The 15,413-nt window shown below is 38.9% G+C and overlaps 1 long non-coding RNA gene across 1 annotated transcript in view; it reads right to left on the bottom strand.

Moving 5' to 3' along the window:
- Positions 1–15,413, bottom strand: part of LOC148777643 (uncharacterized) — a 71,153-nt gene that overhangs the window by 52,579 nt on the left and 3,161 nt on the right. Inside the window, exon 5 of the long non-coding RNA XR_016037516.1 lies at positions 15,035–15,163. This is a non-coding gene — a long non-coding RNA (uncharacterized LOC148777643). The remainder of the gene's footprint in view (positions 1–15,034; positions 15,164–15,413) is intronic.

Genomic DNA, 15,413 nt, shown 5'->3' with positions numbered 1-15,413 from the left:
TCTCCCTTGACAGACCCTTCCATTCTGTCATTATTGTTGTTTAGCTGATAAGTTGTGTCTGACTCTTTTGCAACTCCATGATTTGTAGCCCACCAGGCTCCTCTGTCCATGGGATTTCCCAAACAAGCATACTGGAGTGGGTTGCCATTTCTTTTTCCAGGGTGTTTTCCTGATCCAGGGATCGAACCTGCATCTCCTGCATTGACAGGCAGGTTCTTTACCACTGAGCCACCAGGGAAGACTTCCATTCTACTCATCTTTTAAATGTGAGCTAGTTTACCAAGTTTCTAGCTGCGGGACTCTTCCACACTTTCATCCCTTCCATTCGACTGGGGGTTTGGGGGAAAGGTTCTCAACTGCTAAATAAATACTACGTCCTCTGGTAGAGTCACCTGCCTCAAAAGGAACAAATAATAATGAATAGTCACAACTCTTTTGAGTTCCACACTCACAATGCTAATCTCTGGAGACCTCTACTAGGATTCCTTTCAAGTATTTCAATTTTAGTATTTATTTCCCTCCCTATCCCCAGTACATTTTCATATATCCAGTATTAACCATAATTGTATTATCATCCATCCAATCTTCTAAACCTTAACATTCAGTGCCACCCTTAAAGATTCCCTCTCTCTGTCTCACCACATTCAATAGCTCACTAACATTTATTAATACTAACTCAGGAATGTTTTTTGTATCTAATCTTTTTTTCTTCATTTTATCATTATGCTTAAAATCAGGTTTTTGTATTATTTGGGGAGGCTAGAAAATTATTGGAGAAGGAAATGGCAACCCACTCCAGTGTTCTTGCTAGGGATATCTCATGGTCAGAGGAGCCTGGCAGGCTACACTCCACGGGCTACAAGAGTTGGATATGACTCAGCAACTAAACCACCACCAGAAGCTTATAAAATCTTCCTTAATGTTCCCTCTTGCTTTCCCTTTTAGCCAGTAAATATATTTTTTCCATTGGTGACAGAGTAAACCATCTTAGAAATAATAACAACGAAGCATTTGAAACCACAAGACTGTTTAAAAAACAAAAATATGATCATATACCTTGGTTAACTATTTTCTACAAGATTAGAAATTTTAGATTCCTTTCCTTTGCATTCAACACTCACTGCCATCTGGCCTCATCACATCTCTCTAATTCAAGGCCTCTCTTCCTTCACATCCACATACACTCCAAACTTCACCATATTGAAATTCCCACCATAACTGTGAGGTTCCTTTGCAGGTATTACTTTTTTCCTCTGCCTAGAATGTTTTTCTCACTATGTCTTCATTCTGTATCTTTTAGTAAACAGCTTGAATTTCATCTTTCTAGGTAAAACCTTTTTTAGTTGCCCATAGAGTTATTGAAACCAATAAACATTCTCTAACTTCTTGAGTGGCAATGTATCCATTTTCCTGTCATTCTGATTTGATGATGATGTCTTTTAGGACAGAGAATTTATCTCACTAATCTCTGTTTCTTCAGAGCTTTAGCAGAGTGCCTCGGTTATAGAAAGAAGTCAGTAAATATCAAATTAATACATTTTTGATGCATACATATTTTAGGTTAATCACTGAAAATTAACGATGGGAATTTAGTAAGGTAAAGAAATTCACAATTATTTTCATTTCAATAAGTCTACCAGGTTAAACACAAACATTACTTTTACAAATTAGGTAAATATGTCATAAAGACAGTAGATTTTTAAGTCATTTATAAACTATATTTATGGGGCATATTTGTGCAATTAAGATTGCTTGATAACAAATGCATTACTGTCAACTATAATATAAAATCTTATATAGTCATGTATGTTTATATTTTTCAGTCTACTTATCTAATTTTAAGAATATAACTTACCATTAAATGTATTTACAATAGCTATAATGCCCTCTTTTGTTAAAAAAATTTTTTTATATTAAAATGACTTCATACATACAGAAGTCAATAAATGTTTTAAATGGTTCATACCTTCATATATAAAATTCATTGTGTATTTATCCTCTTGACAATGCATAAGAAAATAAACTGCTTTTCAGGTACCCGGATTTGACCATACTTTCTTTCTGTCCTATCAGAAAATTTACAAATCAAACTTTTAACAATTTTTGGCAATTAAATCAATATAAGTAGAATATTTCTTAAATTCATTTTAAAAACTGTCATGGCAGTGATCTTAAAACTTAAGCCCAATTCTGAAATTTTTCTTTGTATTATATTGAAACCTCTAGAAAAATAAAGCAAGTGATTTTAGTAAAACAGAAGCCACCTGTGTATTACCCACCTATTATTAATAGGCAACAGCCAGTGTGTACATTTTGTTAGTTGGTGGGTCAAAAGAACGAGAGTTAGTAATACATGGCATTGCTACCATATATTGTTATGGTTTTCATGAAAGGAACTATCTGCAGTCACAGTAAGAAGCCTGAAATAATCACCACTGTAAACCTTTTCGGTCTTTGTTGTCATATCCAAACACTTGCTGTATTACATAGAAGACATCTAAACACTATCCTATGTAGCTGTCAACTTTTCTGTAAACTTTTGACAAAGCCTGAATTCTTGGCAAGCAGTCATTCATTTGAGAAGATTTGCATTCTCACTCATTATGCATTAAGTTAGAACTGTTTCTACCCTAACTATGCATTCTTAAGTCAGAACTGTTTCTACCCTAACCTGTGATTCTATAAGCATAATAATAGGAATTAAGTATTAATATTTTCCTAATCACTTTGTATCTTAGGGAAAACCATTACCTTGATTGATTTTGCTTTCAGTTCACTTCAGTTCAGTCGCTCAGTCATGTCCGACTCTTTGCGACCCCATGAATCACAGCACGCCAGGCCTCCCTGTCCATCACCAACTCTCGGAGTTCACTCAAACTCATGTCCATCGAGTTGGTGATGCCATCCAGCCATCTCATTCTCTGTCGTCCCCTTCTCCTCCTGCCCCCAATCCCTCCCAGCATCAGAGTCTTTTACAGTGAGTCAACTCTTCGCATGAGGTGGCCAAAGTATTGGAGTTTTAGCTTTAGCATCAGTCCTTCCAATGAACACCCAGGACTGATCTCCTTTAGAATGGACTGGACTGCTTTCACACCTATAAATAATTTGCACATACCTGACAACCAGATTTCACTTATTTGAAAGTATAAATTTCAGAGAGACAATGAGAAACTAAAATTTTTCAATTAAAATCTTTCACAAGCCATCAACAGCAAAGTGAAATAACAGCGAACATAACATGAAGATCAGAAGGAGAGGCTCTCCCAACAGAGGTGGCCAAGGTTTCCAAGAAGGTAATCCTCTGATATTACTTCCTTTGCCGTTTCCTTCTCTAATCTTAGTAAGTCAGTCTGAGGGTCATTTGCCATGTTTCCAAAGGACAGAATTCAGTATAGCAGTAAATGAAAGCAAAGCTCTCATTTTTCCTACCTTCATAGCCCAGAAAGAAAACAAACTGAAGTCTGAAATCATATGTATTAGGGTATCCAAAATATGTGTGTGTGCGTGCATGTTCAGTTGTGCCTGACTGTGCAAACTCACGGACTGTAGCCCACCAAGCTTCTCTCTCCATGGGATTCTCTAGGCAAGAATACTGGAGTGGGTTGCCATTTCCTCCTCCAGGGGATCTTCCCGACCCAAGAATATAACCCAAGTGTCTTGGGTCTTTCGCATTGGTAGGCAGGTTCTTTACCACTAGCACTACCTGGGAAGTCACCTCGAAGATATGGTGAAAATAAATATAAGAATAAGTAAAACTGACCACTTTGACAAATGTAATTCTAAGAACTTTTTCTTCATATTTCCAAAATGATACACAATAATACTCAGAGTCCTTTTATGGGAATACAAAAGCCAAAGATAAAAGCTGGGGTTTTATGATATTACATCCATTACACATGAAAGTTATTGTGCTACTAATACTTTTAGGACAATATTTTAATATTATAATGATAATGCTAATGTAAAGTATAAAGTATATTTTAGGAAATCCAGCCATTTAAATTTGGACTAAATTTAAATTAAATTTGGACTAAACCGAGTAATGTGAGTGTGTGTGTGCCTTCTTAATCAGGTATTGACATCTATTTCCATTGGGCTTGAGACAATATAGTTTAGTAAGACAGGGCCATACTAATAAGTGATTAACAAGACCCAGATTTCTTGTTCAGCTTAAAATTTCTGGAAGTTCATTAAAAATAACTATAAGCTCTGCAATTGCGTATTGTGGTTCTAAAGAACTCTGACAGCTAGCAGTAAAATGAGTTCAGAAGGTTCAATGTACATGAAGAAGACAGAGCTGGCTCTTAGTAAGAAGACAGAGCTGGCTCTTAGTAAGATGTAGAGAGCAAAGAGTAGAACAGAAAGAAGGGATCAGGTGGAACGAGTGAAAAGGAACACAAAGCAAGAGAAAGAGAAAGAAGATTTTGAGTTTGATGTCTGTGATGGGAAATACTTAAAAGATCTTGAGCAAGGGAGGGACATATTCAACATAAAAGTGAGCAAATATGATTCTAAAGGCTGCAATGGGTTTTACAGACATGAAAAAAATGAAAGGGTAAGCAAAATGTCTAGGAATCTAGTGACAAGGAACATAAAGACTTCTATTTACATAATTTGATATTCTACCCTAGTATTCTGCCCTTGTGGGCTTCCCTGGTAGTTCAGATGGTAAAGAATCTGCCTTCAATGAGGAAATCTGGGTTCAATGCCCTAGAGAAGGGAATGGCAACCCACACCAATATTCTTGCCTGGAGAATTCAGAGAAGGCTAGTGGCCTACGATCCATGGTCAGAGAGAGTCAGACACAAATGAGTGACTCACACACTCACACACACACATTCTGCCCTGTGCACTGAAGAATGGAGATAATTTATGTGCCATTGACATTAATTTCAAATGATTAGAGATATATTTACTCTCCATTATTCATTTAAGCCTGATGTCGCAATCCACAGGTTAGAATTCACAGCTCTGGTGTGTATGTGTGTGTGTGTGTGTTTATGTGTGTGTGTGTTAGAGGGAGAGGATTGTTACACAAAGGATCATTGTTGAATATTTGAACTAGTCACCAACTAGTTTCACAGAAACATCTGAATTTCCAACTTTATAACCAGAAGATCTTTAAAAGTTAAAAATCACAAGACCTGGCATTGCCATATTTTTATATAACAATGCATTGTTTGGTTTTCAGACAGGCCATGCCTTTTCCATTTTGCCACAGTCCCCACAATTCTATATCACTGCCATGAGTTCCCTTCACTATTAATGTGAAGGGCTGACTCATTGGAATTCATAAATCTTAGATTTAGATCTTACAAAATGAATTTATGTTTTGGAACAATTTTTCCCAAGTAGTTTCCTTTTCCATGTAAAGTACTAATCAACAAGCTTCATCATCAAATATCTTCACTGCTTATGAAGAATTTTCATATATTAATATGATCCACACAGTCATCTCATAAGCTAGGCAAGGTCCATATCATTTCCACCATTTTACAGATGAAAGACAAGAAGTTGGGCTTCCCTGGGGGCTCAGTTGGTAAAGAAATCATCTGCAATGCAGGAGACCTGGGTTAGATCCCTGAGTTGGAAGATTCCCTGGAGGAGGGCGTGGAAACCCACTCCAGTATTCTTGCTTGGAGAATCTGTTATGAGATACAGACATCCCTAAGCTGACTTTTGGTAAGCATGCAAGTTGACATTAGGTCTTAGATCTTTCATCTTCTGGTAATTGGTCTGTCTTCCTGCTCATCACAGCTACCTGATCTATATTCTAATGCTTATATTCTAGAATTTAGAGAATCTACTCTCTTAGGAAATCCATTCCTATCTCTCATATTTGCTCAACATTTTCCCCCATTCCATCCTATCCCTAGACTCCATATTGTACCCAATCTAGCCTCTAGCTTCAATTGATATTTCAACTGCAAACTAAAACCTTACTTCCTGAGGAAACTCTTACAGACATCCCAAGACCTGTATATATTTTCTCCTTGCTGTTGCTGCTGCTCCTTAGTTGTACCCATTGTACCCTCTACTGAACCTGTTGTCACATGCTTCACACTGGATGAGTGTCTGTCTCCCTGTCTGGGTCTTAAGTGCTACAGGATAAGAAGCACTGTTTCTCATTCAACGCTGTGTCTCCAATCCCTAGAAGAACTGTGTCTGGCACATGTAAAAGTCTGGTGCCAAGTTTCTGGTTTTGTGTTTAAAAATAGTCTTTTAATTATATCAGTCTAACTTAATAAGTGAACAGCGACTGACATTTATCGAGCATTTTCTATCAGCTTCTTCAGATGTTCAGATGTCTATTGATGTCAGAACGGCAGGATTCTGGATGGGAACATAGCATGTGTCTGTTCAAAAATATAATCCTGGGATTCACTCTCACCACTTTCTCCACTTGTATAAGGATGTGCTTTATTTGACATATACCATAGTTATGGCATCTCTTATCAATGACAATTAAATTCTTTGTGACCTCACCCAATGTCTAGTTTGTAGCCAAGAATTCTGAGACAGCAATTTAGCTCACTTGGGAAATTATCCTGTTGTTTAATATAATCTGTTTTCTTGTTGGCTTTGTCTACACTGTCAGTTAGCAATAAATGGTGACAGTCTTTACTCTTAAAAAGTGTTTATTTACTTTTTTAAAAGTACCACACTTTTTTCCTGGAATCCTCAAAAAAACAAAACAAGGCAGGGGGAAAGATGTTCTAAAACATTCTCTAATCTCCTTCTGGTTTTACTCATTTTATTTTTTTAAACATAAGCCTCTGTTTGTCAGGGTTCCTATAGCTAAAACTCATTAACTATAAGCTTTCTAAAAGCTAAAACGCTACCTTAGGTATGTCTTATAGATCTTTGAGGCAAGGCTAAAGTCCTACTTAACAGTTAGGAACTCATTAATTACCAGTGAATTTTATTGTAGGGGAAGAAGGAAATAAAAACCATCAGCAGATGGTAAGTTTTTGAAACTAGAAGAAAGCTGCTGGCAATCAATATGGCAAATATAGTTAGTAGGGAGATATTGAGATCATAAATAAAATTTTGCTTTAAACCACTCCTAACTTTTAGCTACCGTCCAGACTCAAGCAATATGATGTATGAAGTAGAGAAATACAAATTATTCCATAAAAACAGTAGTTCCACTGGGAGACTTATTAGTGAGTCCTAAGTACTCTTGCCTGGAGACTCTCATGGACAGAGGAGCCTGGTAGGCTGCGGTCCATGGGGTTGCCAAGAGTCAGACACAACCGAGCAACTTCACTTTCACTTTTCACTTTCATGCACTGGAGAAGGAAATGGCAGCCCACTCCAGTGTTCCTGCCTGGAGAATCCCAGGGAAGGGGGGGTGGAGCCTGGTGGGCTGCTGTCTATGAAGTCGCACAGAGTCGGACACGACTGAAGTGACTTAACAGCAGCAGCAGCAAGAAAACACACCATGAATGAAAACCCTGGGTCTCCTGCATTGCAGGCAGATTCTTTACCTTTTGAACCACCAGAGAAGCCCATTTGTTTACCATTACTAAATTTAAAATGCTTCTTGATTTTTCTATACCTAGGCTGCATGTCACTCATTTTGTGAAGCACTTTCTAACTCTATACCCCAAGTGAGTTACTTTTCCTACATTCACAGGTCAGTCCATCCCTGTTTATTGTAGCAAATGCTACAAAACTCTAAATCTATCTCTGCATCCCTCTACCTCCCCAATCAGGCTGGAAACTCTTTGAAGGTGGAATCAAGTCCTCATAATTGTGTCTCCCATATGACCCGGCACATAGTATATACCGCATAAATGAATGATCACTCTGTGAATGACTGCAGCAAATCTGAATAACAAACTAGATATCGAGATAAGGCATTGCTTAAGGACAAGAATGGAGTTTCATTAGAATTTCAGGGTACTAAGCCAATGTCATGGTCAGCAAAGGGCTCCATTATAAGGAGAAATAAAGATCCTCTGTATTTTCTGCCATTATTTTTACCTCCACTGGCTGCAGAGAATCAGTGATACAACATAACATGATAATCGATCCAAATAGATCCTCAAATCTAGCACCTCTTCCGAGAAGCTAAAACTCAATTAAGATTAACCATAACGGACACTGTGCATGTTCAGTCACTCTAGTCCTGTCTGACTCTTTGCAACCCTGTGGACTGTAGCCTAGCAGGCTCCTCTGTCCATGGGATTCTCCAGGCAAGAACGGGAGTGGATTGCCATGCCCTTCTCCAGGGGGCCTTCCTGAACCAGGGATCGAACCCATATCTCCTGCGTCTCCGACATTGCAGGCAGATTCTTTACCGCTGAGTCACCAGGGAAGCCCCATAACCAACACTAATACCATGTAAAGGCAGCATGAACAGCCGTCATATGCTTGGAAAGGTGGGCTAGGAATCAGGCAAAAACTAAGCATTTTCTTGAAATCTGGGATACGATTCTGCTAACTGACTACAAAAACAGCGACTCCGACATCTTCTGTTTATTAAGTCTCTCCCCTCGTTCATTTCCTGCAGACGCTTCTCCAGATGGATGTGGAGACAGGCACCTGCTGCAGACCCCGTCCTCCCCTGGGAAACATGTGTTCGCTGTTTTCATGGCCATTCTATTTTAAGACTTGCTTTTAGGAATGCCAAAAAAGGGACCACGGTGAAGCTAACTTGCTCTGCCCAGCAAGAAGAAGCAGGTGACAAGCATTTCTCTAGTCACAGTGGAAACTAACCAGAAATGTTTGCTTTGCTGGCTTTGTTATCATACTTCTTTTCATTTCTTTCACCCACTTGGAGACAGTGGGAGAGAATATTAATGAATCGATACAACAATGAACATGTCCTCTGGAGAGAAAGTGATATACTCTCAAAATGGGGCTCTCTCTATTATATCAAATAAGCTAATTTACAGTGGTCTATATTTCTCAGTTATGGAGGTTACAAGAGGACAGGCCTTCATGTAATAGCCACATTCCATACAAAATTAATTTTGTTCCTGTGGGTATGTTGTTACGACATTCTATTTAACTTCAGTTAGATTTAAAAAACACAGACACACAAAAAAAAAACAAGGGCCATGACTTTTAACCATGTTTTAGTATATTTCCAACCTGGGTATTATTAAATTAAATCTATGGCTATAAGACTTCTGTTGCTGAGTGAGGAAACTGTCTCATCTTCACATTTCAAAGGCCAAAGACAGCGCTCCTCAAAGCACTGTCTGCATGGGTGCTGGAGCAAGCAGTTTTGTTACTGATCCACGAGATAAGCCAGAAACTGCGAGCAAGGGTTTGGAAGCGCCTGTAGCCATGTGAGAGTAATTTAATGTGCGCTGATTCTTATAATAAAGATTTGTGTTTTATATGCCCTTTCTAACTTTATCTTTCTGGTCATTCAATTTGATCCTATTTTATGAAAGTATTAACTTGCATCAGATTGTAAATTAAGAGGGAAATGTGACTCAGAATGGCAGTGATGCCTGGTGTGCAGGGTCAGGCAGACCTGCAGGAGATTCTAGTGCTTCCACCCAGAGCCACGGGGACAAGTTGTTTCAAACCCCTGTGTCTCAACAGTCTTATCTGCAAAATGCACATAATGCTGTTTATATCCCAGGAGCAGTGGGGAAAAAAACGAAGACACTGCTTTGGTGTCTGCCTTCAGTTTCCTCGAGTGTAAAATGAATATAATAATACCATATCACAAAGCTGCTATAAGGATTAGATAACTGGGTAATGTCTGTAACTCAGCACCTACTTGGCATCTACTAACCCCAAAGTTAGCAGTTATTATTATTGAAAGTTTTTTTTTTTTTTTTTTAAGCATAGTAGGTACTTGATACATACTAGCTATCATCTCTTCTCATTTGTGTGGAGGATCTTGTTACGGTTCATGGGCTCAGTCCAAACTTCTGAGTGACCTAAGAGCATTTAAGACCATGCTGCACACAGATGCTCAAAAGAATGATCTGGGGCCTTTGAAAAAACAGTTTGTGGATATAGCCCACCCAGACAGGCCCCTTCTGTACTCCAGTAGGCGTTTCTCCTCTTGTAGTTTCATCTAAGAATTTCTGTCTGGGCTGTCTCTGCGTTATATGGCCTGATGCTGGCAGGAGGTAATGGACAGAGGTATCATAAGAATACACAGAAGAGCTATTTTAGGAAATAAGGAAAAATGTCAAGCGGAGAGAATCCTGTCTCCTCTTTCACAAATTACTAAACATACTGCATGTTTTCATGTCCTTCCAGAAAAATGTTGCTTGAGAAGGCAGTCAAAATGGTTGAAAAGAAGACCAAAAAAGCTTCTACCCCACTTTTGAGTTTACAAGACACTTTCAGCTGAGGCTTACAACACAAAGCAGTGCCCCCTCCATTGACCAATTGAAGCTGAGAAATGATGTTCCAGCCATAAGTTCCTTGTGTAGGCATACCTGAAACATGAACCCAGTCCTTCAAATCCTCAAACCTATGCACAGAAAATACAGGTAAAGTAGAGGTACATTAAAAAAGAAGAATATTTCAGGAGCACGTCTCAGAATAATAGTTTGATGTGTGAAAAACTTTAAATCATGAATACAGGCTTTAGTGAAAGAAATACAGTGAATAACCAAGAATGAATACATGAGTGGATGTATATCTAAAAATAAAGAAGAGTATTAGGAAAAAATGTTCAAAGGATTAATGCTTGTGGTCTAAGGCATCACTAAATGCAAAACCCATACACACAAATGGAAAAGAAAACAAAAACAAAACAAAACAGAAAAGCAGACAGACATTCCTAAATGGCCCCAGGGCTTAGAGAGAGGCAGCCTTTGAGGATGTTAGACAACCTCCAGGAGAGCCCATGCAGGCACCTTGGGCAGCAGAAGGAACCTTACTCCTTGGCCCAGTTAACTGTTCTCACTCTGGGGAGACTTCCAAAAGGCAAAGGAGAGATCACACTGTCAAACAAACTTCTCCAGCTGCTCCCAGGTGCCTGAAATCTCATCAGCTCTGCATCTGATCTTTGATAATAGGTCAGTGACCCTGACAAACACAACGGCTCAAATGTTCTCAGTCATCTAGACCTTTGTGGGTGGGGGTAACTTTCAGGTCCTTACGTGAAAGAAGGTTTTACCAGTAAAGGCAAGAAGAGAGGCAAACACAGGCATTCAAAGGGAGTCAGGAGAGAATGCAGCTACTCAATAAAAGCTGGCAATGCTGAAGAGAGATACTGACTTTTCACAACTTTGCCTAAGATTAGCCCTTATTCTTTGAATAAAGCACTGCTTAGAAAACTGTGTATACTGCATGCATGTATCTGCACTGACACGCGATAAAAATTAGTAATACTCTGATCATTACTTGTATTTGTTGACCTCTTGCTGTCTACCAAGCACTGTGTTTTACTCTCATTATTCTGTTTAATCTTTACAGCAACCAAATGGGGGCGGGTATGACTGCTTTCCTCATTTTATAGCTGAAGAAGTAAGTTTAGAAGCTGTTTTTACAGCTGCTGCTGCTGCTAAGTCATTTCAGTCGTGTCCGACTCTGTGTGACCCCATAGACGGAAGCCCACCAGTCTCCCCCATCCCTGGGATTCTCCAGGCAAGAACACTGGAGTGGGTTGCCAGCTAGTAAGTGGTAAAACAAGAATTCAAACCAGTCAATCTAATTTCAGTTTAAAGACTACTTTTGTGCACCAAATTTAAGCTGCAGTGTTTTCATCATGATACACACACACACACACACAAACATCAATATTCTAGACCCAGTCCCAGGCGGCACTAGTGATAAAGAACCCACCTGCAAATGCAAGAGATGTAAGAGACATGGATTCAATCTCTGGGTCCAGAAGATCCCCTGGAGGAGGACATGGCAACCCACTCCAGTATTCTTGCCTGGAGAATCCTATGGACAGAGGAGCCTAGTGAGCTACAGTCCATGGGGTCTCAAAGAGTTGGACGTGACTGAAGTGACTTAGCACTCAGTAGCAAAGAAGCCAGAGCCTTCCACCTATTGCGCTCTTAATCTCCTGGTTTAATACACATCAAGTATACAAAAATTGGATTAAGAAGGAAAAGAATGCAGTTCACCTTCAGAAAAGACAGGAAACAAGGAGAGAAAGAGTGAAAGTGGAAGGATATAAAACTTTAAGTGTGGAACATCTATTAAAGCAGAAATGGGAAAAAAAGAAATTTCTGTAGCTCTGAAAGAAAGACAATAAAAATGTAACCTAAAGGAATTGCTTTAAGTTCAACAAAATCCTACAGATTTGATGGGGCTTTTTACTAAATTCTGATAATGTTCATCTAAGACCCCTAGGTAGAAAATGTACACAGTGTGGGTAATTATAGTGATTTACAATTCACCTATCTATTGCCAATTCATCTGGCTCACAAACTTGTATATCTCTGCTCTCTGCTTTTCAGACTTGAATAGGACTATCCAGAATATGTGACAGTGTTGGGGGAGGGGTAAAATAGTGCTTGGCATATAGGAGAAGCGCAATAAATGTGAAGCCCAAGAAAAGTAAATCAAAAAAATTTCAAATAATACAGCAATCACAATACATAAAGAATAAAATATTTTAAAATGTAAGTGAATGTCTAACCTAAAACTTCAAATTAAAAATGGACTTGCTCTGGCACCTGTTTGGGGCAGCACCCCACTCCCCAGGCTCTAGAGAGTCCCTGTTCTCTCCTTTCCACCATTTTTATTACTTGGCTGAAAAATCTGGACAAGTATCTACATATGAATATGAGTGTGCACATATGCAAGCTGGTCATGGATCGCTGACCTTCATATTTAAACATGAACTGGCTTAAAGGATCTGTTGTCTTTATGTTATGTTAGAAAGAAATGGTACATCCTTCCTCTTAGCTCATTAACAGGGAGCACCATGGCCCCTAAGAACCACAGCAGCTGAAAGGTAACCGTTTCTTTCCCTCTTTCCTCATCATGACAATTATGTATTCATACTTCATGTAATTATTTGATCCAAAAACAAAAGAAAAACACTTAATACTCCAGCATGTTGCATTCAACAAATTAGAAAAAGAAACACACACATACAAAAAGATAGAAAAAAAAAATCATTCTTATCCCCCACCCTTCTATCCCTTGCCTATAGAAGGGATGGCTATCAACCATGACTATACTGGGAAAGGGTTTTGAAAACCTGAAAGCACTAACTAACCAAATGTGAGATATCACACTATTAGACCACTGGGACGGAGAAGGCAATGGCAAGCCACTCCAGTACTCTTGCCTAGAAAATCCCATGGATGGAGGAGCCTGGTAGGTTGCAGTCCATGGGGTCGCTGGGGGTCGGACACGGCTGAGCGACTTCACTTTCACTTTTCACTTTCACACATTGGAGAAGGAAATGGCAACCCACTCCAGTGTTCTTGCCTGGAGAATCCCAGGGACAGGGGAGCCTGGTGGGCTTCCGTCTATGGGGTCACACAGAGTCGGACACGACTGAAGTGACTTAGCAGCAGCAGCAGCAGACCACTGGGAGGTCACTTAATCTAGTAAAGTACAGCCATCTCAGGTGTCCCAAAGACCCTGGCTATCCTCATGACAATGTTGATTTAGTTAAGGAAAGAACTACATGATAAGTCTGAAATATTTTGAACTTATTGATCCTAAACCTTTCTTTAGAAAATAAATGAATGTCAGAGATTCTTCAAAGACCCCCAAGGGATATTTATAAATAGAAAATCTTTGTCAGCTTAAAGTCAAATTGGCTACTTAAGGTCAAATTGGCTAAAGAATCTGTCTAATGACTAAAATGGAGGGACCTCACACTCCTGAAAAGATTCCAGATATGGTTATGGTATGGATATCCATAGGCCTCTAATCATTCATATATATGTATGCATGTGTATGTATATATATAAATGAAAAAACATATGTGTAAACATATATTTATCAGTTGAATTTATGCTAACATTTTAAAGGAGAGTTATTTTTCCATGGCACTCTCTGTTAACTTTTGATTGAGTCTGATAAGAAGTAGCCATAGGATGGTCATAGAACATAAAACAAACTAAATTTACACCTCACTGTAAAAAGGTACAAATACAGCCTCTAACTCCAGTGAAAGAAGAGGTTTTGTAAAATTTGTTTAATATATGGCATGCGGGCATCATCTGAGGAATATTTTGATTTATTCATAAAGCTTGCTACAGCTCTATCTCAATAATCAGATGTATCTCAGAGCACTAGTCTTCCCACCTTAAATGTATATTACATTTATCCCTCCGAGATGACTCTTACATTGTACCCTTAAGCCTCCTTAAAAATATATTCAGTACAAATGCAAAATGATATTATTCATCCCAATTTCACCACTCACAAGGTAATCACCTCCAAGGGGACAATTCCACAGCCCACTGCTGCTCAGGGAAAAGACTAACACTTTTCCTCATGCCTTCTTCTCCCTAAATTCTCCTGGGCAAGGATATCAGAAAAAGGCATCCAACGTGACAGAGTGACAGGTCAAAGGGTCAGGGATCAATACAGTGATATGTGTTAGGGTATTTGCTTGATTAAGTGATCTTCATAAAATATTTAAAGAGGTTTATACCTACCACTTAGGAAAGAGGAGTCAAATTAACAGAACACAGAGAAATCAATTCTCAACTTCTTATTTCAACAGAAGCAAACAATAGCACATAAAATGTACAACTTGAGAACCCTCACAAAAACCTATATTTAATGGTAATTTTCTCCCTGCACATTTAGTTTCTGCTAACCCAAGAGTTATTAAAACTACTTGAGATTCTTCCATGACATCTGATTTAGTCAGTGGTAGGAAGTAGCCCAATAACATGCTGAGTAGAAGGAGATACCCATTTGGATTGACAAAATCCGCCAGAGTTAAGCCTCAAAAGTGAAATTTCTGTATCCTATAATCAAGAGTCGCTGGGCATTTGATTAAATACCCCAGGCATTTGGTCCCCAACCTACTTTTGTTTCCCCCCCCAACTGGCAAACAAGAGAAATGAGACCAAGAGCCTGAAGAAACAAAGCATGTACTTTAATACAGAAATGCTTTTACCTGCCATGCCTGCTGTGAACGAAATGGGCTGGGCTTTCAACATGTTAGTCAGCTTAACTCTCAGTTGGTGGCACTGGGAAAACGTAGCCACGCAGTCTTACTGCTCCGTTTCTGTTCTTTAACGGCCAACTGGAATACAACAGCGGAGTCAAAGGGAAACAAAAGAGAGATGGATCCAGAAAGAACCCGAAGGATGAGAACAAACAAGCAAAGAAAATGGTAATGAGTCAAAAACTGCTCACCAAAGCTGGCTTCCCAGACTATTTTCACACTGAAGATAATTATGCTTCCATTAATTGCCACTTTCCCCCTCGAAAACTCGTGTTTTACAAACTACAAATTATCTAGTGGAAATTCTTCTTTGCAACATGTTAGGAAA

Source organism: Moschus berezovskii, chromosome 6 (genome assembly GCF_049115385.1).
Source record: "Moschus berezovskii isolate FMDL1 chromosome 6, NW_MosBer_1.0, whole genome shotgun sequence".
In the NCBI taxonomy this organism is placed as follows: domain Eukaryota; kingdom Metazoa; phylum Chordata; class Mammalia; order Artiodactyla; family Moschidae; genus Moschus; species Moschus berezovskii.
This window is presented reverse-complemented; position numbering and strand designations above follow the sequence as displayed.